The sequence below is a fragment of the Oryctolagus cuniculus genome, chromosome 7 (genome assembly GCF_051225735.1).
Source record: "Oryctolagus cuniculus isolate XC-2025 breed Fujian yellow rabbit chromosome 7, ASM5122573v1, whole genome shotgun sequence".
Taxonomy (NCBI): Eukaryota; Metazoa; Chordata; class Mammalia; order Lagomorpha; family Leporidae; genus Oryctolagus; species Oryctolagus cuniculus.
In genome coordinates, this window is record NC_142873.1 from 24,015,581 (window position 1) to 24,038,218 (window position 22,638).

The window sequence follows — 22,638 nt, forward strand, 5'->3', positions numbered from 1 at the left end:
AAGCGCGGTGTGCCCTTCCCAGAAGGATTCGCGGCACCAGCCCAGAATGGAGGTGGGGCGGCCCGGCGCTTCAACTCCGCCCCCTGCCCCCCAGCCCCGACCCCAAGCCCCCAGAAGCTGTATTAGGGAACCTGTTCGGTGATCCGCGAGGTACTGCTTGCGGGTGTGTAAGCCCGCGTGTCTTCATCATTCATTCTTCCTTTTATTCTGGCATCCCCAACATTTACTGAGAGTGTTCTAAGCAGGTGTCAGGTGGGGATTGTCGGAATAAAAGGGGACCTGTCCCTTCCACAGGCCAGAGTCAAGTAAACGACCTGGAGTGGGCAGGGGCCCGGGGGCTGCTGGCCCGACTGTGCGGGGTCCGGACGTAGTCGGGGCCAGAGTGGCTGCAGTACTCCAGCGCATCCTCAGATCTGTCACCCCGCGCCCTGGTTCATCACTGCGTTAACCTGTGTGCGACCGTATTTTGTTACGACACCTTGATCTGTGTTACATGTTTTGTTCTTGCACGTTAAACTGTGTTATTGTTAATGTAACAATTGACCCGTGTTCTATTTTGTGTGCCTGTTTTGTTGATTACAGTAACCATAGTCGTTGCTGGCATGTAGAAGACCTCGAATAAATGTTTGAATGAAGGGGAGGAAGCCGTGGGAGGATGGTGCACTCCAAGGGAGAGTGCACCAGGAGCCTCCTTCGCTTGTCTGGAGAAGGAGCTCAGAGAAGGGGGACCCCTGGGGCTAAGTCTCCTCTGCCAAATGGAAGCTTGGAGGGGCACAGGAAGCAGGGGTCCCGCGATGAGGAAACCCTGCTCTGAGCTTGGAACCTCAGTCCAGTGATGGGGCACCAGAGAGCCCTCTTCCCTTCGAGTAATCAAGGAAAGCTACCCCAGTGTTGTAGCAACGCTGCTTTTGTGTGGCTCGAGGCTGGCTTTGCAGTTTGCTCACTTTTCCAGAAAGCCGGGCTACCACACCCACGCCTTTGACGTGAGATCAGCCTGTGTGTGATATACCCAATCAAGAGCTGAAGAGAAAAGGCAAACTTCAAGTTCAATGGCTTATCGCCACCTCGTGGTAAGTCCCCTTGTCCCATCTTCTTGTTGGTCCCTTCTCCCAGATCTCACCCTAGTCCCAGGAACTCTCAACTTTAAAATTTCTTAAGCTTCAAAATGTTTATAAAAAGAGAGTAACCTCATCCAAGGAAGACACCCCTTTATTTATTTTTTTTAGAATATTTATTTATTTATTTCATTCATGGAGCTACGCCACTAATCTGGAGCCAGGAGCTTCCTCTGGGTCTCCTACACGGGTTCAGTGGCTCAAGGACTTGGGTCATCTTCTACTGCTTTCCCAGACCGTAGCAGAGAGCTGAATCAAAAGTGGAGCAGCCGGGACTCGAACCGGTGCTCATATGGGATGGTGGCACTGCAGGCGGTGGCTTTACCTGCTATGCCACAGCACAGCCCCACCACCCTTTATTTCACATGTACCACCTTGGCTCTCCTTTCTAACAGGACCTTGTGCTCAACTTGTAGATTCCGGTTGTCTGTCACTGAAAGCAGGTACCAACGTCAACATCAGATTTGTTGAATGGCTAATTCTTCAAATGATTGAGAAACCTCCTACCTTGCTCCTGTACCTGTGTTAGTGGACACAAAGGTCTGTTTATTTGGGGTGTCACCAAATAACCAACCTCAAGTGGGAGTTACTCAGAGGGAAGCTTTATTGTGGTAAATAAAACAGATATTGGGAAAGCACAATTTCTGAAAGAAACTGCCTCCTTGGGAAGCAGGTTTTTTTTTTTTTTTCTTTAATAGCAAGGATTAGGAGAGCATCCAGGATGTAGGAAAGGGGAAGAGGGAGGGTCTGAAATAACACCTTGATAGTAGAGGCTCCATTTTAGACCACCTGAGACTCCATCTTGAGAAAGCACCCTCCACTATGAGACTCTGGTCTGAAACTGTTTTAAAACTTAGACAATAACAATAACTGGTTCCCACTTGGCAGAGCATAGAAACTCTCTAGCATGATTGCTCAAGCTTAAAGCAGATAGGCTGCACCTGGATTCATGTTACAATTATAATTGAAATTGTTAAGATTGCCATTGGTGTTGCCAAGATTGTAATTGATACTAGTTTTGCATAAGCCTTGGGTTAGCTTGACCCTGGTAACCAGTGTATTCCCCCTGATCCTAGCAATCATGTATTCCCCCTCCTGTCCTTGTGGTTTTTGCCTTTATAAACCCTGTTGCTTTGAGCTTTGGGGTGGAGAATTCTTTAGGGCATGAGCCTGATCTCCACCCCTGGCAATAAAGGACTGTCAGATTGTATCAATGTGTGGTGCTCCTCTGTTTGCACTCAGGTAGGTACAACATCGTGCTGGCCCCAGCAAGATATGGAGACCACCCCCAGGAAGATCTCCTTCTAGGTTGGTGCTCTGGCCACAGGAAAGGCACCCCCTGATGATGTTCCAGGGTCCCGTGTCCTGATTCACCGACCTGGGAGGTTCGGCTCAACCTCTTCACAGACCAGTTTGCCTTAGGTCCTCTGGTAAGTCGACTCCTGTTTTCTAGTGGTGCTTTCTGGGTGTTTGGATCTCTGAGGAGACACCATCATAAGTTTCCTTGCAATTGAGTGTGACGGGGTTAGGAAGTGGGACTCTGGTCTGATGAAAGAAAGGCCTTTCCTGGATGTAGTTTGTTTTCCGTCATTGTGCTATTAGTCATTGCTGTTATTCTTGTCTCTGTCTCCCACTTGAAACATTAAGATGGGAGATTCTGGTCTGGTTAAAGAAAGGCTCATTCGCCTTTCCTGGATATGACTGGTTTCTGTTCCTGTTTCATAACCACTGTCCGATGTACTGTCTGCATCCATAATCCCAGGAGGTAACTTCTTTTCCTTGTCCGGCCTGTCCCTTTTATTCCCTTGTCTTCGGAGTCTCTCTGTCCCTTCCATTGAGCATGGGCTCTGCTCAGTCTAAGCCAACACCTTTTCTGTGTGTGTTCAAGAATTTCTCTCTTTTGAATCTAGAAAGATCAAAATTGCCTTAAAAGTTGCCTTGTAATTTGCCGAACTTGTTTTGTAACTCGACTTTTTACAGATCCAAATGAAAAATAGCAGTGGGGAATCAGCTCTATGGTAAATTTTACAAACTCTGGTTTACGTAACTGATTTCCAGCTGGAGTTTTGTGAATAGATTAGAATTCCATTTAAATGTAGTTTTGACCTTAATTCAGATAAAAGTATGGTATAATATCAGCAACTTAAGTCATCTAGGTGTAATCACTGAATGTAAATTAAATAAAGGAAAATGAGATGAATGTGTATACATGTAAACTTTGCTATGCTGAGCACCTTCTATTCTATAAAGAAAAAACTATTTGGATTTTCATTTTCATTTTCATAAACAGTCCATATAAAAAATAATTCAATACTGCTTAAAAATAACCATGGTTAAATTCGATATTATGTTATTTTAAAAAGTATTAATTTGGAGATTTTTAAAGGATTATTTCAAGGTCAATAAAAAAAATCAACAGATAGGGGCCGGCGCTGTGGCGCAGCGACTTAACACCCAGGCCTGAAGCACCGGCATCCCATATGGGCGCTGGTTCGAGACCCAGCTGCTGCACTTCTGATCCAGCTCTCTGCTATGGCCTGGGAAAGCAGTAGAAGATGGCCTAAGTCCTTGGGCGCCTGCACCCATGTGTGAGACACAGAAGAAGCTTCTGGCTCCTGGTTTCTGATCGGCGCAGCTCGGCCATTGCGGCCAACTGAGGAGTGAACCATCGGCTGGAAGACTTTTCTCTCTGTCTCTACTTCTCTCTGTAACTCTGTCTTTCAAATAAATAAAATAAATCTTTAAAAAAAAAAAAAAGGTCACGGCCGGCGTGCGGCTCAATAGGCTAATCCTCCACCTAGCGGCGCCGGCACACTGGGTTCTAGTCTCTATCGGGGTGCCAGATTCTGTCCTGGTTGCCCCTCTTCCAGGCCAGCTCTCTGCTGTGGCCCGGGAGTGCAGTGGAGGATGGCCCAAGTCTTGGGCCCTGCACCCCATGCGAGACCAGGAGAAACACCTGGCTCCTGCTTTCGGATCAGCGTGGTGCACCGGCTGCAGCGCGCTGGCCGCGGCGGCCATTGGAGGATGAACCAATGGCAAAGGAAGACCTTTCTCTCTCTCTCTCTCTCTCTCTCTCTCTCTCTCATTGTCTACTCTGCCTGTAAAAAAAAAAAAAAAAAGAAAAGAAAAGAAAAAAGGTCACAAGTATAAAAGTTCCTAGCAAGGAAGTTTAAGAAGGGAAGAGTTGTTTTTTTTTTTTTTTTTTTTTTTTTTTTAAAGAAGGTTTAAGTTGCAGAAGGTGTGAGAAAGTCATGGAAGGTTATGAAGAATTTTCTGGATACAAACGCTATTAATTAAAATCTGATCCTCTGTTAAAACAACGAGTTCCTGAAATACATATATGTTAATACATATTTTAAAATATTCTTTAAAATCTATTTAAAAGCTATAGAATCTCCTTTTAAAAGTTTTTGTTTAATTGGTAACCCTCTGTCAGTTTCCTAGCCAGCTCCAGTAAGCTCTCTTCTCTTTCCTAGTTCTGACTCTGTTAAAATTGTTCCAAATTGAGTGATCCAACATGGGAAGCGAGATACTCAGCAGACTCATAGAATGGCAGATGCCCTAAATAGCACTCTGGCCTCAGAATCAGCCCTAAAGGCATTCAGATCTGGCTGAAAAGCCCATGAGAGTATTTCAGGCATGGAAAGCCAAGACACTCTGGCAAAAGATCTCTGTGAGTGAGATCTCAGTGGAAAGAACAGGTCTTCAAAGAAGGAGGTACCTTTCTCTGAAGGGAGGAGAGAACCTCCACTTTGACTATGACCTTGTCTAAACAAGATAAGAGTCGGAGAACTCAAGGGGCTTCCATAGCCTTGGAAACTCATGACTGGAGCATAGGGAGATTACTGATGCCATAGACAGGAGTGTCAATTGGTAAAGTCAACAACAGGAGTCACTGTGCACTTACTCCTCATGTAGGATCTCTGTCCTTAATGTGCTGTGCATTGAGATTTAATGCTATAACGAGTACTCAAATAATATATTTCACTTTGTGTTTCTATGGGGGTGCAAACTGTTGAAATCTTTACTTAATGCATACTAAACTGATCCTCTGTAAAAAAAAAAAAGAAAAGAAAAGAAAAGAAAAGAAAAGAAACTATCAACTCCCAACTTGACTCTCACTGGGATTAAACATGACAATAGGTCTGATCTGATTTCATCATCATTAAAAAAATCATCTATTATTTTTCACTTTATGTTTCTGTGTGGGAGCAAACTGTTGAAATCCTTACTTAATGTATACTAAGCTGATCTTCTGTATATTAAGATAATCGAAAATGAATCTTGATGTGAAAGGAAGGGGAGAGGGAGTGGGAAAGGGGAGGGTTGTGGGTGGGAGGGACGGTATGGGGGGGAAGCCATAGTAATCCATTATTCGTACTTTGGAAACGTATATTCATTAAATAAAAGTTAAAAAAAAAATTGTTCCAAATTATTGGATGATTCAATGTACTAACTTATATTTAAGGTTTTGTTTTCCCATTTTAGTGACAGACCAAAGAGACATCAATTTTGTTTCCTATTGAGGTAAACCTTTATGTTCTCTGTCTCTCCTTAAGTTCTCATTGTGTAATAACAGCTGAATTTTTTTTATTAAAAGAGTTATGGTTTGGTTAAAAATATACTCATTCTAAAACATTTGAATGATCTCTTTGTAACAATGTTCAAATCTGGTCTATATTATGTCCTGATGTTAAGATATCCTATTTCTGCCAGAGATGTTAAACCTTCTAGGCATCTTTGACCGGCAATGAAAACTTCAAAGTTCCAAACACCAACTAATTATGTTATTTGGATTACATAAAAGGTATTGACAAGATATAAAGTGGTACTAAATTTTAAGTCATGATAATGTAAAATGCTACTGATACAAATGTCTGAAAGTTAAAAAAGTCTAATGATTTTGTTTTGTTACCAATCATGATGGTTATCTTAATGAAAAAAGGCCCAGAGGACTAAAAAGGATAAATGTTTTACAAATCTCACAGGTGCTTTCTGAAATACTGCATAGAATACCCAAGTGACTCTTCTTTTTCGTTAATAAATTTTATAATTGTTGCTACTTAAAGTCTTTTAACATTCACAGTTTGTATTTTTCTCTAAAACTTAAAATCGGGTTTGCATCGTTGGTTCTGTGTTTAAATGTGTCCTCTTTTATGTTCCAAAATATTTCTTTTTCCTGACCTTTATTGTATTTAGTACATTGGGACAGCTCTGCAAACAGATAAAGCCAAGGTTTAACAGGTTCCAACTGTTAATTCAGATTACTAAGAGCAGAAAGTAATTCTATCCAATTGGTAATTAAAAAAAACAGGTAAAGAGTTTAAAAAGCTACTACTGAAACTGCTTTATTATTCTATCCTGTAATGTATGTTTCGTGTCATACATGTGTACATATTGTATGTCTACATGGAAAATTTATTAAGAGCTCTGTTTTAATTGGCTTATAGAGAAAAGATTACTCATAAATTCAACTGCTAAGTTAACCCAAAATACACTTTTGGTTCACATGACCTAAATGAGACTCTGTATTAGATGTTTTAAACTTGTTGGTAAAAAGAAACAAAAAATGTTTTTTTAAAGTCATTGACATGTTTGTGCTTGGATTTCCTGATCAAGCAAGTTACACTTGTATTAGCTTTTCAAAAAATATTTCCAAATACAGGTACTCTTATAATTTACAAAGGACATTGGACCTTTTGATAAATGCTTTCAAAAGTTGTTATTTTACAGATAAAATTACTTGCTAAGTTTTCATTTGATATTAAGTTGTTGACAGTAAGCAATCTAAAAAGCCTGTATTCTCTTCAAGAAGAGAAACTGATTCTATTCTAAAGGACTCTTTATCAGCATGTACAGTGTAATCTTTAGACCTTGTAAAAGGGATGGCTAATATTTCTCTGTGCTAGTGCTTGGCAACACATAAAAGGCCAAATAGCCTGGCCACATGTAGAAAAACAAATAGCATAGCCTAAATAAAAGCTTGCATCATGATATGATTTAACAGCTAGATTTATTTTGCCAAAATAAACAGGCAAAGCCTCCCTTTTCAAACCAAACTAAGGGAGAGATACAAAGTCTTAACTAATTACTTCAAAATGTATAGACAGTTTAGATAAGGGGTTCTTCATGTTTGATCTTACCTAGAAAAACGTAGCTTTCCTCATAGACATCATCTTATCTCACAGGAAGAATATTGTCGTAACATGCCTGTGACGACAGATTTCTAGCTCAGGCCACTAGAGATTAGGAATGGGATTGAGCATCCCCTTGGCTGACATCCTGAAAGCTTCTATGGTCTACTTTAACAAAGACTAAGAAAAAGAGGAGTGAGCTAGGGAACAGGAGCGATGTAAGGATAAGTGACAGGCCAATTAATAATAGCTTTACACAGTGATCTGCCATCAAGGAGACCCTACAAGGCCAGTCCACCCCAAATGGCATTGGTTTTCTGTGTGGGAAGCCAGGGCTTTGGATAGATAGCAGTCATGACAGAAGCCAGTTTCTGAAGAGCCCTGTCAGCTCTGCCAGCCAAGAGCTGTGGCACTGGAAATGGAACTGCCCTAGAGTTAAAGGACTCCTAGGTCAGAGCCACAGACCTTGTTGGCTCTAAGCTGAAAAGCTCTTCACTCTGCCCAGCTTCCAAAGTAACCACCACCATCAGGGGAACAGCCTAGGGTCAGTAACATTGCAGGCACAGCTGTAGATTTGCTTTTAGGGATCCTGCCTATTTTATGCTGACCTATTCAGGCCAACTCTGCTTCCAGGTCAGCTAGGAGGTGGGAGTCAACAGGGTGCCTTCCCTAAGGAGGTTCACACCTCCCTTATGATGTCTCTTCCAGGACCCCATGTAAAGAGATAGGTCTGGGCCTCATATACCTAGCCAGCCCTTACTACCAAATGATTATTACCAAGCCCCTTCTGTCAATTTCTGTTTTCCTCTAAATGAAAAAAGCTCCTTTCTGCTTTGGACAGCACCTTTCATAGGTCCTCTGATAATAACCCTGTCCTTTGTTTTAGACCCTGTGTATTTAATATGTTTATTAGATTTGTTTCTTCCAGACTTAAAGCAATAAAATTCTAAATGGCAATACACATGGAACCTTGGATGAAAGCAGTTTCTACAAGCCGACACTGCAACCCTCTCAGGGGGGCCACCTCCTGTCGGAACCCTGTTTTGACTGCCATTCCCCACTCCACACCCTAAGGGGCCCCCAGGACAGTGACCCCCTGTCAGCAGGAAGTAGCTGAGACAAGATGGATGCCCTGGGTTCCTATAGCAGTAGGGTGCAGATTAAAAGAGAGGGCTGAGGCCATCCAGTTGTGCTGTCTGTGGTCCCCTCAGGCTTTAACAGAGTGTCTTGTGCAGCAGGCCATAAGCTGTGACAGAAAAGCTTGCTCTGAGACCCGCTCTCACCTCTCCCTACTGTGACATCCTGTTTGACCACCTTTTCAAGCTAGTCACAAATCTTCCACCCAAAAACTAGCAGCAGAGGGGCTAGGTCCACCAAAGAGAAAATTAGCTGTTAGCACCTCCCATTCAGCCTGTCACCGGAAGGCCCCACCCTTTGTATTATTGTACATGTCCTTCCTCAGGTCCATGCTTACAGTGAACCTGAGAGACATCATTTGATCCCCCCAGCCTTATCTGTCACCATTGTCATGCTTCCCCCTTGTTAGTTCCGTCTTAGTTGAGCTCAGTGTGGCAGGCACTGCTGCCCTCAGCACAGCAGCCTTGGTTCAGGGTGAGCTAAGTATTTCCATATGCCAACATCAGCCACCTCCAATCTTCTATTGACCTGTTACATAGCCAGGTAGTGTCTCTTATAGGGGTTGTCCTACAAAATCATCTCCTCCACCTCGGACTGATTGTAGGTCTCTGCATTCTTAACCAGTTACTAAACTTCATTAGACAAAGTATAACTTCTGTTACTCTGCTCTAAATAACTTTCCTGATCAATATGATAATGTGGCTGAATCAGAGATTTCATTATTGTCAACACACAAAGGGGAGAATAAAGTAACACCTTGACATTAGGGACTCCATTTTAGAGCACCTGAGACTCCATCTTGAGAAAGCACCCTCCACCATGAGACTGTGGTCTGAAACTATGTTCTAAAACTTAGACAATAATAACTGCATTCCACTAGAGCATAGAAACTCTCTAGCATGATTGCTCAAGCTTAAAGCAGATAGGCTGCACCTGGATTCATGTTACGATTATAATTGAAATTGTTAAGATTGCCATTGGCATTGCCAAGATTGCAATTGATACTAGTCTTGCATAACCAAGTATTCCCCCTGATCCTAGCAACCATGTATTCTCCCTCTGGTCCTTTTGGTTTTGCCTTTATAAACCCTGTTGCTTTGAGCTTTGGGGTGGAGAGTTTTTTTTTTTTTTAAGATTTATTTATTTATTTGAAAGTCAGAGTTACACAGAGAGAGAAGCAGAGAGAGGTCTTCCATCCAATGGTTCACTCCCCAGTTGGCCGCAACGGCTGGAGCTGCGGTGATCTGAAGCCAGGAGCCAGGAGCCAGGAGCCAGGAGCTTCTTCCAGGTCTCCCGTGGGTGCAGGGCCCAAGGATTTGGGCCATCTTCTACTGCTTTCCCAGGCCATAGCAGAGAGCTGGATCGGAAGTGCAGCAGCTGGGTCTCGAACCAGCGCCCATATGGGATGCCGGTGCTTCAGGCCTGGGTGTTAAGTCGCTGTGCCACAGGGCTGGCCCCTGGAGAGTTTAAGGCATGAGCCTACTCTCAGCCATAGGCAATAAATGAAGGTCAAATTTTGTCAAATTGTATCAGTGTATGATGCTCTTCTGCTCTCCCTCGGGTACAACAGGTCCTTCCTGCTGGCAGTGTACTGCCAGGATTAAGAAAAGGGGGGAGGGGTGCAGGTGGGTTCTTTCTGTTCAAGCAGCATACATCTTTATACCTTGTATATTAAAAAAAAAATCTGACTCACACTGGTTGCTTGCAGCTTTTCTTATGTGTGGTGGTCTAATCCCCTCTGAATACATTGTTTCAAGATAAGCTCTTCTGGAACATCTCAAAAACAAGCTCAGGGGAGGGAACTTTCAGATTCTCATCCCTGTTCTTGTGCTTCTCTCCTTGACACTCCCCCTCCGCCCCTCACTCTTAAACCCTATACTCTTGGTTACCCCTGCATCTACCCCATTCTCTGTATCTGTGTCACAAAATTGTTTTGGAGAACTGGCCTGAATAGGGTTAAATTGGTGACTCTCATCAATCCAACATACATAGCAGAGAGACTGGCTCTCCGAAGATCTTATTTGGAATTACAGAGGCTTGCAATTGGATATGTGTGCAGTGGTAGACCATAGGGATATCTAGTGAGGCAAAAGAAGATAGGAGTTTTTACAGGATAAAATGAGCAAGGTTACGTAAGTTGTTTTGAACCAAGTATCCTTGGCTTACAAAGATGGTCCATCCAAGGTTGAACAGGCAGGGTAAGGTGCCTTTTAATTAAACTATTTCCAACGGACATGATTAAAGTTGTGGTAGAGGCTTCTCAAGGTCAGAAGGAGAAAAAGGGAAGAATCTGTTCTGGGCATGAAATGTAGTTGTTATCTGTTTGCCTATGAATGCTTCAACTGTAGTTACTATCTGCTTCTATGTAAACCATGTCAGGTTCTGCTTGTTAGTACAGAGCAATAATGTTAACCCTTGTCAGTCAGCTTAGGGCTCAGCATGTATGTAAAAAAAAAAGTCTTCTGTATCTACATTCGCACATGTAGTATTGCATCAAGCCTGTGGCCACCATGTAACATTAGAATATCCAATCAAATGTATGCAGGTGACATACATAAGCGAGACAAAGAAGCTAAACCCATATATAAGGGAAAACCCTCCTTTGTTCAGGGCTCAGGATTTTGGATAAGAAATTCCACGTGGGCCTTATGCTGGTATAAAAGAAGCCTACTTCAGGCCGGCGCTGTGGCTCAATAGGCTAATCCTCCGCCTTGCGGCGCCGGTACGCTGGGTTCTAGTCCCGGTCGGGGTGCTGGATTCTGTCCCTGTTGCCCCTCTTCCAGGCCAGCTCTCTGCTATGGCCTGGGAGTGCAGTGGAGGATGGCCCAAGTCTTGGGCCCTGCACCCCATGGGAGACCGGGAGAAGCACCTGGCTCCTGCCTTCGGATCAGCGTGGTGCGCTGGCTGCAGCGCTCTGGTCGCGGCGGCCATTGGAGGGTGAACCAGCGGCAAAAGGAAGACCTTTGTCTCTCTCTCTCTCTCACTGTCCACTCTGCCTGTCAAAAAAAAAAAAAAAAGCCTACTTCTTGTTAAGAGGTCTTGGTGTCTTGGAGCATGAATCCTGCTACATATCGATAGAAATATTTGTGTGTGCAAGTTTATGGTTTTGGAAGAGTCTTTGGTATTCTTGTTATCAAGCAAATATATATGAGGACCCTTCCCCCATTTCATGACCTCCTGACTCCATTTTGTTAGAGTTTGTCAAAAGTGACTTTATTTGGGTTCTGACAACTTTCACACTCTGGATATGGATAAAGACAGGAATGGGGATGGCATGTGTTTAAAAAATAATAATTCAAATTGGTTGTTCAGCAAATTGTTACTTGATGGTTTCATATTTGGCTTTTGGGTATCTGGTCATTCTTTGAATTGGCTTTTGATGAACTAGCCATCTAGTTTGTCGGTTGAATCAGCTAGCTTCCTCCAAAAGTAAATTGTGCTGCCCATTCTTCCTTATGAAAATGGTTGAAATTTAAAAAAATTCTGATTTTTCTTATAATTTATTTTTCTTTATATATATTTTTAAATATTTATTATTATTATTTATTTGGAAGGAAGAGTTACAGAGAGGCAGAGGCAGAGGCAAAGAGAGATCTTCCATCCACTGGTTCATGCCCGAAACAGCTGGAGTTGGGCCCATCTGAAGCTAGAAGCCAAGAGCTTCTTCCAGGTCTCCCATGCAGGTGCAGGGGCCCAAGGACTTTGGTCACTTTATACTGCTTTTCTAGGCCATAGCAGAGAGCTGGATCAGAAGTGGAGCAGCCGGGACTTGAACCGGTACTCATATGGGATGGCAGCACTATAGGTGGTGACTTTACCAGCTGTGCCACAGCACCAGCCCATGCTTTTTGATCCATAAAGTTATTTAAAAGTACTCAACTTCAAAATATGAGTCTTTTTTTCTAGTAAACTACCCTTCTAGTTTTGACTTTTGCTTTATAGTCAGAGAATGTATTACGTGTTGATATTTTAGAATTTTCTGAGACTTACTTTGGACCAAATATTGCCATAAATACTTTTAAAATGTTCTATTTTCGCTTCAAAAGTGTATATAAATTCTAATGTTGGCTATAGACATCTAATTAGATCTATTACAGCAAGTTTATTGATCATGTTATTTATGCCTTCTATATCATATCTTTTTGTCTTCTAAAATTATCAGTTACTAACAGAAATGTATTAAAACGTAATATTAAAATTATGCATTTTGGGGCCAATGCAGTGGCACAGTGGGTTAAGCCAACATCCCATATTGGTGCTGGTTCAAGTACTGGCTGCTCCATTTCTAATTCAATTCCCTGCTAATGTGCCTGGGAAAGCAGTGGAGGATGGCCCAAGTACTTGGGCCCCTGTACCCACTTAGGAAACCCAGATGAAGCTCCTGGCTCCTGGCTTCATCTGGCCCCATTCTGGCTGTTGCAGCCATTTGGGAAGTGAACCAACAGATGGAAAATCTCTCTCTCTCTCTCTCTCTATCTCTCTATCTCTATATCTCTCTATCTCTCTCTGTATTTCTGACTTTTAAATAAAATAAAATCTTTGTGGGCTGGTGCAGTAGGTTAATCCTTCGCCTGCGGTGCCAGCATCCCATGTGGGTGCTGGTTCTAGTCCTGGCTGCTCCTCTTCCAATCCAGCTCTCTGCTATGGCCTGGGAAAGCAGTAGAAGATGGCTCAAGTGCTTGGGCCCCTGCACCCGTGTGGGAAACCGGGAATAAGCTCCTGGCTTCAGATCGGCACAGCTATTTGGAGAATTGCGGCCATCTGGGGAGTGAACCAATGGAAGGAAGACCTTTCTCTCTCTTCCTATTATGGTCTGTAACTCTACCTCTCAAATAAATAAATAAAACATCTTTAAAAAATAAAAAAAAATATTTGAAAAGAAAAGATTATACATTACAGTGGGAGTATTTAGCACATCAGTTAAGATACTTCTCAGGACACCCACATCTCATATGGGACTGCCTAGTTCAAGTCCTGGCTCCTCCAATTCCAATCCAATTTCCTGCTAATGTACACCCTGGGAGACAGTAGATAATGGCTCAAATATTTAGGTCCCTGTCACTCTTGAGACCCAGAGTGAGTTCCAGGCCCTAGGCTTTGGCCTACCCCAGTGGTCGCAAGCATTTGGCAAGTAAGAAAGTGAACCAGTGGATGAAAGATTCTCTCTCCCTTTCAAATAGAATGAAAATAAATGAAAAGATATTTAAAAGATTATGTGTTTGCCAGTTTCTCCCTATATTCATGACAATTTCTTCTCTACATATTTGGAAGCCATGTGCATGTAAAATTAGGATTGTAGTGCTTTCCTGGAGAGTTGTTCATTTTATTATTATGAAGTGTCATTCTTTATCTCTAATGATGCTTTTTGTCTGTAATCCATGTCGTCTGATGTTGATGTAGTTGCATTAACTTTATGTTGGTTAGTATTTATTTAATATATCTTATCCCATCCTTTTAAAACTTTACTTTTACTCTGTATATTCATATTTCAGGTGTATGTGTGTGGAAGAGTATGCCACTAGATTTTGTTGCTGAATCCAATATGACAATCTCTATCTTTTTAAAAATTTTGATTTATGTATTTGAGAAGGAAAGAGAGAGAGTTCCCAGCCCTCGGTTTACTTCTCAAATGCCTACAACAACTGGGGCTGGGCCAGGGCCAAAGCTGGGAGCCAGAAACTCAATCCACATCTCCAACATAGGTGGCAGGAATCCAATTTTGTGTGTCATTACTGCTTCCTTCCACGGTCTGCATTGGCAGGCAGCTGGGAGCCAGAGACAGAGCTTGAATCCAGGTCTTCCGATATGAGATATGAGATGTGGGTTTCTTAATCTCTAGACTAAGTGCCTGCTCTTATTGGCAAACAGTCTATTTCATTTATTGTGATAATTATTGTAATTTTTAAAGAATTATTTATTTATTTGAAAGTCAGGGTTACACAGAGAGAGAGAAGGAGGCAGAGAGAAAGAGAAAGAGAGGTCTTCCATCTGCTGGTTCACTCCTCAATTGGCCCTAATGGCTGGAGCTATGCCGATCCTAAGCCAGGAGCCAGGAGCTCCCTCTGGGTCTCCCACGTGAGTGCAGGGGCCCAAAGACTAGAGCCATCTTCTACTGCTTTCCCAGACCATAGCAGAGAGCTCGATCAGAACTGGAGCAGCCGGGTCTCGAACTGGTGCCCATATGGGATGCTGGCACTGCAGGCAGCAGCTTTACCCACTACGCCACAGCGCTGGCCCCTAATGTATTTTTATTAATTTCTACTGTGGACTTCAGAGGAAAATGGTGACTGCAGGAGCCTAAGTCAACTGGGACAGTTTCCTGGCTGTGAAGAAGCCATCAGTGAGTTCCACAGATGCAGCAAATTCAGTTGACTTTTCAGCAAATTATGTGACCAAGGAAGAGCTGGCTGAACATTAAGAAAGGTAAACAGGATGGGCCTAGCTCTCTAGGCTAATCCCCTGCCTGCGGCGCCGGCACCCCAATATCTCTCCTTCCTTCTGGATTCAGTATTCTTACTGAAGTATGACTTTTGAAAGTTCTTTCAGCAAGGATGTCTTAGAACTAAATGCTTCCAGTTATATGAAAATGTCTTACTATTCTCTCACTCCTGAGTGATAGTTTATTTTCATACTGCTAATATTTCATTCCAATGTCTTTCATTGTCACTGTTGAAAGTCTGCTGTCAGTCTATCTTCCTTTCTGCACAGTTTGTCTTTTCTTCCTGGATTCTTTTAAGGTCATCCCTTGGCCCATAATGATGTTTGGCTAGAGTATGCCCAGCTATGGATCTTTTGTTTATCTCTCTTTGAATTTATAAGTCCTAAATCTGGAATATTATGTCTTTGTACAACTCCAGAAATTTCCCAGCTGTTGAATCTTTAAAAAAAAATGTTTAGGAATCAAGGCCGGCGCCGCGGCTCACTAGGCTAATCCTCCGCCTTGCGGCGCCGGCACACCGGGTTCTAGTCCTGGTTGGGGCGCCGGATTCTGTCCCGGTTGCCCCTCTTCCAGGCCAACCCTCTGCTGTGGCCAGGGAGTGCAGTGGAGGATGGCCCAGGTGCTTGGGCCCTGCACCCCATGGGAGACCAGGAAAAGCACCTGGCTCCTGGCTCCTGCCATCGGATCAGCGCGGTGCGCCGGCCGCAGCGCGCCAGCCGCAGCGCGCCAGCCGCGGCGGCCATTGGAGGGTGAACCAACGGCAAAGGAAGACCTTTCTCTCTGTCTCTCTCTCTCACTGTCCACTCTGCCTGTCAAAAAAAAAAAAAAAATGTTTAGGAATCAGTGTGTGGCCCAGGGGTTTAAGCCACTACTTTTGAAGCTGGCATCCCATATTAAAGCAGCAATTTGAGTCTTGGTTGCTCCATTCCCCATCCAGATCCCTGCTACTGCTCCTGGGTAGGTAGCAGAAGATGGCCTAAGTGCTTGGGCCCCTTCCACATATGTAGGAGACCCAGATGGAGGTCCATGCTCCTGGATTCTATGCGACCCAGGCTCAGCTATTTGGGCGAATGAACCAGTAGATGGGACATCTGCTTCTCTGTTTCTCCTTCTATCTCTGTCACTCTTTCAAATAAATAAAAATTATTTAAAAAATGTTTATGTATTTATTTTCACCACTTGAAAGAACAACAGAGAAATAGAGGGGTTTTCCATCCACAGATTCACTCCTGAAATGCCTGCAACAACTGCTAAGGCTGAAGCCAGGATCTAGGAAGAACTCTATCTGGGTCTCCCATGAGTGTGGGAGTGGTCTCCAAGCATGTGAGCCATCACTTGCTGCCTCCCCAGATGCATTACCAGGAAGCTGTGCCAGAAGCAGAGCAGCCAGGAGAACCAGCACTCTGATATGGTGAGCAGGTATCGTAAGGAGTGGCTTAATGTGTACAATGCCCGCCTCCATTGTATCATTTAGTATTGCCTCTTCCCCATTATATTTTCTCCTTACGGAATTTGTATCTGACATATGTTGGACTCCTTTATTCTTCTCTGTCTCTTCTAGTGATCCTTTCATTTATGGTCATATTTCAAGATTTATAATCTATTTCACTCCTAAATATAGCTTTGCTTACTTTGTTAATTAAATGATCAATTTTAGTGATGGTATTTTTCATTTAGATGAATCTGCTTTACCTTTTTTGAAAGGTCACATATTCTCAAGCTTTCAATTACTTATGTCTTTAATAATTTTAACCTTCCTTACTTTATAGTATCTATCTGATAATTTTATTTGATAGTTTTCACTCCTGGTAGGCTGATTCCTTGTACATTTTTTTTTTTTGACAGGCAGAGTGGACAGTGAGAGAGAGAGAGACAGAGAGAAAGGTCTTCCTTTTCCGTTGGTTCACCCTCCAATGGCCGCCGTGGCTGGTGCGCTGCAGCCGGCGCATCGCGCTGGTCTCCCATGGGGTGCAGGGCCCAAGACTTGGGCCATGCTCCACTGCACTCCCGGGCCATAGCAGAGAGCTGGCCTGGAAGAGGGGCAACCGGGACAGAATCCAGCACCCCGACCGGGACTAGAACCCAGCGTACCGGCGCCGCAAGGCGGAGGATTAGCCTATTGAACCGTGGCGCCGGCCACATTTTATTATTGTCATGCCTCAGTATCTGCAGGGCTCTCTATGGATATTATATCAAAATCTGAGCATGCTGAAGTTGCTTATAGAAAATGACATAGTATTTGAAAACTTTTATCTCTAGATTTCTTATAATGCCTAATATAATGTAAATTCAGTGTGAATAGATACTGGATTGTATTATTTAGGGTAGATGAATAAGAAAAATAAATCTGTACATGTTCAGTACAGACAAAATTGTTTTTTCAAAAACTTTTGTACCCGGGGCCAGTGCTGTGGCGCACTAGGTTAATCCTCTGCCTGCGGCACCGGCATCGCATATGGGCTCTGGTTCTAGTCACAATTGCTCCTCTTCTAATCCAGCTCCCTGCTGTGTCCTGGGAAAGCAGTAGAAGATGGTCTAAGTGCTTGGGCCCCTGCACCTGCATGGGAGACCAGGAAGAAGCTCCTGGCTCTTAACTTGGGATCAGCGCAGCTCTAGCTGTTGTGGCCATTTGGGGAGTGAACCAACGGAAGCAAGACCTTTCTCTCTGTCTCTCTCACTGTCTGTAATTCTACCTGTCAAATAAATAAATAAAATCTTAAGGCCGGCGCCGTGGCTCAATAGGCTAATCCTCCACCTTGCGGCGCCGGCACACCGGGTTCTAGTCCCGGTTGGGGCACCGGATTCTGTCCTGGTTACCCCTCTTCCAGGCCAGCTCTCTGCTGTGGCCTGGGAGTGCAGTGGAGGATGGCCCAAGTGCTTGGGTCCTGCACCCCATGGGAGACCAGGAGAAGCACCTGGCTCCTGCCATCGGATCAGCACAGTGTGCCGGCCGTGGCGGCCATTGGAGGGTGAACCAATGGCAAAAGGAAGACCTTTCTCTCTGTCTCTCTCTCTCACTGTCCACTCTGCCTGTCAAAAAAGAAAGAAAGAAAGATAACCTCTTTCTCTCTCTCAGCCTCTCCTCTCTCTGTGTATCTCTGACTTTCAAATGAATAAATAAATATTAAAAAAATAAAAAAAATCTTAAGAGCAGAAGTTAGTATATTGTTTAAAAAGAACTTTTGTACTGTGGTTGATTGAATCATCAGTTGCAGAACCTGCCGATATGGACATTCTGCACTTTGATTTGTGAGCCCATTTTAAGACAGATGTTATCAGTGGAATCCTGTGAAGCATGGCTTCAGGCCAGGCCCTTCACAGTTTGTGTTTGTTTCTTTTGGGTATTCCAGAATCATTGTTAGCCTGAGTTTTCAGACTGGGGAGTTTCCATACCCATGTAGTAGTATGTATCTAAAGCCCTAACTGATGTGGAGGTGGGTCTGTGATAATCAGTTCTCAGATGCCCTCTATCCTCTGGGAGAAGGAGACCTCTTCTTGTGCTGGTCAACAGAATTTTCTTGCTGACCCATTTATGAATGAAATGGCTCTCCAAGGGTCTGACTTCATAGGAGAGATAGGGGACCCTGGTTAAAGAGCTAATCTCTTGTACTGGCATGGCTAAGAAAAACTCACGCCCTTAGGTTATCTCGCCACCACCACCACAGGCAATTGACCTCTGAGTTTCAGTTAATCCCCCACCCCAGAGATAGCCTTTACTTGTCATGAGCGGTTATAATATTGGTCACATTTTTCACATATTTCTGGAGGTTTTCAGATAGAGGAGTTTTAGATTATTTAGCATTTTTCACATATTTCTGGAGGTTTTCAGATAGAGGAGTTTTAGATTATTTAGCAAGTACCCTTATCATCCGTCGATCATTTTTTCAGTTGATAGCTTTGCTCACCAGAGGCAGTTGTTGCTCAGCTCTGCCTCTCCTGTATCTAGTATTAGGTAGGAGTCAAGTATGTCATGAATGAACAAAAGATTGCTTGGTTAAATGAATAGGTGAGAGCCCCTGCTGTGATGTCAGTAAGCATTGGGAAGATAGAGCAGGGTCCCAGAGCTGATGGATGAGGGACAGTGGTGTGTCTGAGCTGGCTTGTGACACTACATCGTGGGCTAATGCATCTTCCTAACTCCATGTTCATTGATCTCCTATTTGTACCTTGAGATTGGCCATGGTGGGGTTATTGACACTATGAAATTAGAAAACACTCACACCCTCAGAGAGCCAATGGTTAATCATTTACCAACGTATCACTGATTTTGGGTCATGAATACATGTAGATAAAGTGAAACTAAATCAGCCTCTGTAGAACAAAACCCTTAGTGAAATGTGAGGGTATTTTCAAGAGTTTGTGGGAAAATGGAAGTTTAATTCATACTTCTGAATGTGAGTTTATTTTGGTGGAGAAAAACTTTGATCTATGAATAATTATTTCATGATATGCATTTCCCACACATACTTAAAAATGTTTTGCACCAAAATAAACTCATCCTTTTCATTCCACTTTTCCATGAAATAACCCCGTGGAAAGTTGGAGTGGAAAGAACTCAGTACTGGGGGCAGGCTTTTGAATTACCCTGACTTTCCCCAGATTCAGGAGGCTCAGTCTCCTGAGACTTCAGATTAGAGGTGGGAGCTGAGTCTTTAACAGCAGCTTCAGTGAGCATACAACAACCTTATATATATATATAAAAAAAGCAGGGGGCACCTGGATTTGAACCAGGGACCTCTTGATCTGCAGTAAAATGCTCTACCCCTGAGCTATATGCGCTGTTCACAAGAGAAGCTTAAAAATTACCTCTTACCTGTGCAGCCATGCCCAATGTCCCTATAAAATGTTGCCAGAGGTGTTCATTCAGGCTGGGGACCTTGGAAGCTGCCAAGCCTGCCTCACTACAATTTCATTTCTCACATGCAAAATAAGCAACAGGCTCCCTCCCTGTAGCAGCCTCCTTATCCTTTCTGGGAAGGGAATGTCACTGCCAGTATAGCTGGAAGGGCCTTCACAGTTCCTGGTTTGTGCCCTAACTGTGGGCCTCTGACAAGAGGGGTTCAAGATTGATGTTCTTCCCAAGCACAAATGACTCCATATTAATGGATTTAGGATTGGAATCCATTCTTCCCAACTTTTTAAACTAAACCGATGACCTTCTTATCTTTCTCTGTCCCTGTCTTCATCAGTTCAAGTGCTGTAAAGACTTTATAACTTATAAATTTATGCACAGCAAAGAGAATAAAATGTGAACATAGAAAAGCATGAGTGTGCCACACAGCTCAACCATCATAGGAAAACCTAATGGAAACCTCCAAGATTTGAATTGGTTCATTGACTGCACCCTTGGGGCCAGACCTCAGATTTCATGTCCTTGGGAATAACTCTGGGAGCTTGTTAAATATGCAGATACTATCTGAGTTTATGAACCAACTCCTATGGAGACCTTCTTGGAGAAACAAACATCTGCTACAGATCTAAATATGCCTTTTTTTTTTTTTTCCTGCAAGAAGGGACGGTATTAGGAATTCTAGCACCAGCTGGGGTCAACCAGAGCTGGTGGGGGCGCTCCAGGAACATGGTCAAATTTTTATCCTTGGAATTCTGTTCTGTATACTAATGTTGCCTAATTTTAGGGTACATCGGGCTATGGGGTGGTCAGGCTCAGGAGTGGGCCTAGTGGGAGAGGATAGCTTTCAGATGGGATGACTATGGCAAGACCACCTCATCTGCATTCAGGCACACAGTGGAGTCGGACTTGGTGTCTGAGAAGATGTGAGAGCTGAGGGTGGCTGGGCTCACTCCCTGGTGTCTGACTTGGAGATTGCAGAGTCAATGGGGAAGAAGAGGAGAGGGGGTGCCAGGAGAGGAACAAAGGATAGAAGGGGAGGAGAAAAAGAAAGAGAAGTGGTCATTTCCTTCCTACTGATACAGTTTCAAAGTTTCTGATGCTCCATAATTTTACTTATTTTTTATTTTTATGTATTTGAAAGGCAGAGTTACAGAGAGAGGAGGAGAGACAGAGGGGGAAGAAGTAAGGGAGGGAGGGAGGGAGGGAGGGACAGAGAGAGAGAGAGAGAGAGAGAGAGAGAGAGAGAGAGAAAGACAAGAGAATATCTTCCATCCATTGGTTTACTTCCCAAATGGCCACAATGGCTGGGGCTGGGCCAGGCTGAAACTAGGAGCGAGGAGCCAGGAGCTTCTTCCAAGTCTTCCATGTGGGTGCAGGAGCCCAATCAATTGGGACAACTTCCGATGCTTTCTCAGACCATTAGCAGGAAGCTGGATCAGAAGTGTAGCAGCTGGGACTTGAACAGGCACCTATATGGGATGCTGACTTCACAAGTGGAGGCTTAACCTGCTACGCTACAGCATCAGCCCAGTCTGTAATTTTAGAGAACAGAGTTTCTCAGAAAAATAAGGATATAATAGTCTCTGGAAGATGGTAATTGTTAGGGCATTTTGGAGCTGCAAGGCGCCTTAGGGAGAAATAGTCCTTACTGTTAACTTCACACCTAGCTTCATTCCTGCCTGCTATTATATTTTTATTTTCCCTTTCTTACCTTGGTTTTACTTTCCTGGCCACTTTTTGTGAAGAAAAGTGGAAAGTAAACAAGGTGGATATGAATTTGAACCAGGAACTTTTTGACCAACCACTGAATGCTACCCTGAGCCATAACTCCCTGTGTAGTCTCATCCCTCAACTGGCCCTCTTTTTCCTTGACACCATGTCCAATACTCCAGCGACTTATTGCTGCTTCTGTAATCCAAGGAGTGGGCAGGCTTTCAGTGTGGGTTGAATTATGAGTTGAATGATGTCCCCCAAAAAGATATGCTGACCCCCCACAGTACATTTATATTTTATCTATTTAGAATTAGAATCTTTGCAAGTGTAATCAAGTTAAGATGAGTTAGACTGGAAGAAGGTGGGATGCTGATCCCATATGGCTACTGTCCTTATAAGAAGAGAAGAGAGGGGCTGGTGCTGTGGTGCAGCAGGTAAAGATGCCACAAGTGATGCTGACAACCTATATGGGTGCTGGTTTGAGTGCAGGCTGCTCCACTTCCAATCCAGCTCTCTGCTGATGCACCTGGGAAAGCACTGGAAGATGGCACAAGTACTTGGGCCTCTGCATCTACGTGGGAGACCCAGAAGAAGCTATAGGCTCCTGGCATTGGTCTGGTACAGCCTTTGTGTTGTGGCCATTTGGGTAGTGAGCCAGTGGATGGAAGATCTCTTTCCCTCTCTCTCTGTAACTCTTTCAAATAAGTAAGATAAATCTTTAAAAAAAGATATTTTCATAGGAATATCCTGTAAAACTATATTGGGTGGGGCTGGTGCTGTGGCGCAGTGGGTTAAAGCCCGAGCCTGCAGTGCTGGCATCCCACATTGGTGCTGGTTTGAGTCCCGGCTGCTCCACTTCCAATACAGCTCTCTGCTATGGCCTGGGAAAGCAGTAGAAGATGGCCCAAGTCTTTGGGGACACCTGGAAGAAGCTCCTGGCTCCTGGCTTCGGATCAGTTCAGCTCTGGCCATTGTGGTCATTTGGGGAGTGAATCAGTGGATGAAAGACCTCTCTCTCCCTTTGTCTGTAACTCTGCATCTCAAGTAAACAATAAATCTTAAAAAAAAAAAACAGAGACTACCAATGAGAGTGGCCAGGTGCCAGAGTCACCAGAAAATATCTTCAAAGTAGCCACCATATACATGTTCAAAACATGGAGAGAAATCATGATTAAGGAAGCTGTGGGAGTAGGTGTTGTGATGTAATAAGATAAGCTGCCACTTGGGACACCCACATCCAATACTGGA

The 22,638-nt window shown here is 43.6% G+C and overlaps 2 long non-coding RNA genes across 4 annotated transcripts in view; both read left to right on the plus strand.

The window, feature by feature from the left end:
• Positions 1-3,872, plus strand: part of LOC103345540 (uncharacterized) — a 31,718-nt gene extending 27,846 nt beyond the window's left edge. Inside the window, exons 1-5 of one of the 3 annotated variants that reach the window (XR_011390095.2) lie at positions 10-150; positions 295-1,070; positions 1,532-1,655; positions 2,358-2,545; positions 3,535-3,872. This is a non-coding gene — a long non-coding RNA (uncharacterized LOC103345540). Of the gene's footprint in view, positions 1-9; positions 151-294; positions 1,071-1,531; positions 1,656-2,357; positions 2,546-3,534 lie in introns of those variants that run through there. The other 2 variants (XR_016237028.1, XR_016237029.1) reach the window with 2 other exon arrangements.
• Positions 3,873-5,472: 1,600 nt separating this feature from the next.
• On the plus strand, positions 5,473-16,309 carry LOC149125372 (uncharacterized). The gene is made up of 3 exons (XR_016237030.1): positions 5,473-5,922; positions 14,661-14,809; positions 16,047-16,309. It is a non-coding gene; the product is annotated as an uncharacterized LOC149125372 (long non-coding RNA).
• Positions 16,310-22,638: the final 6,329 nt, after the last annotated feature.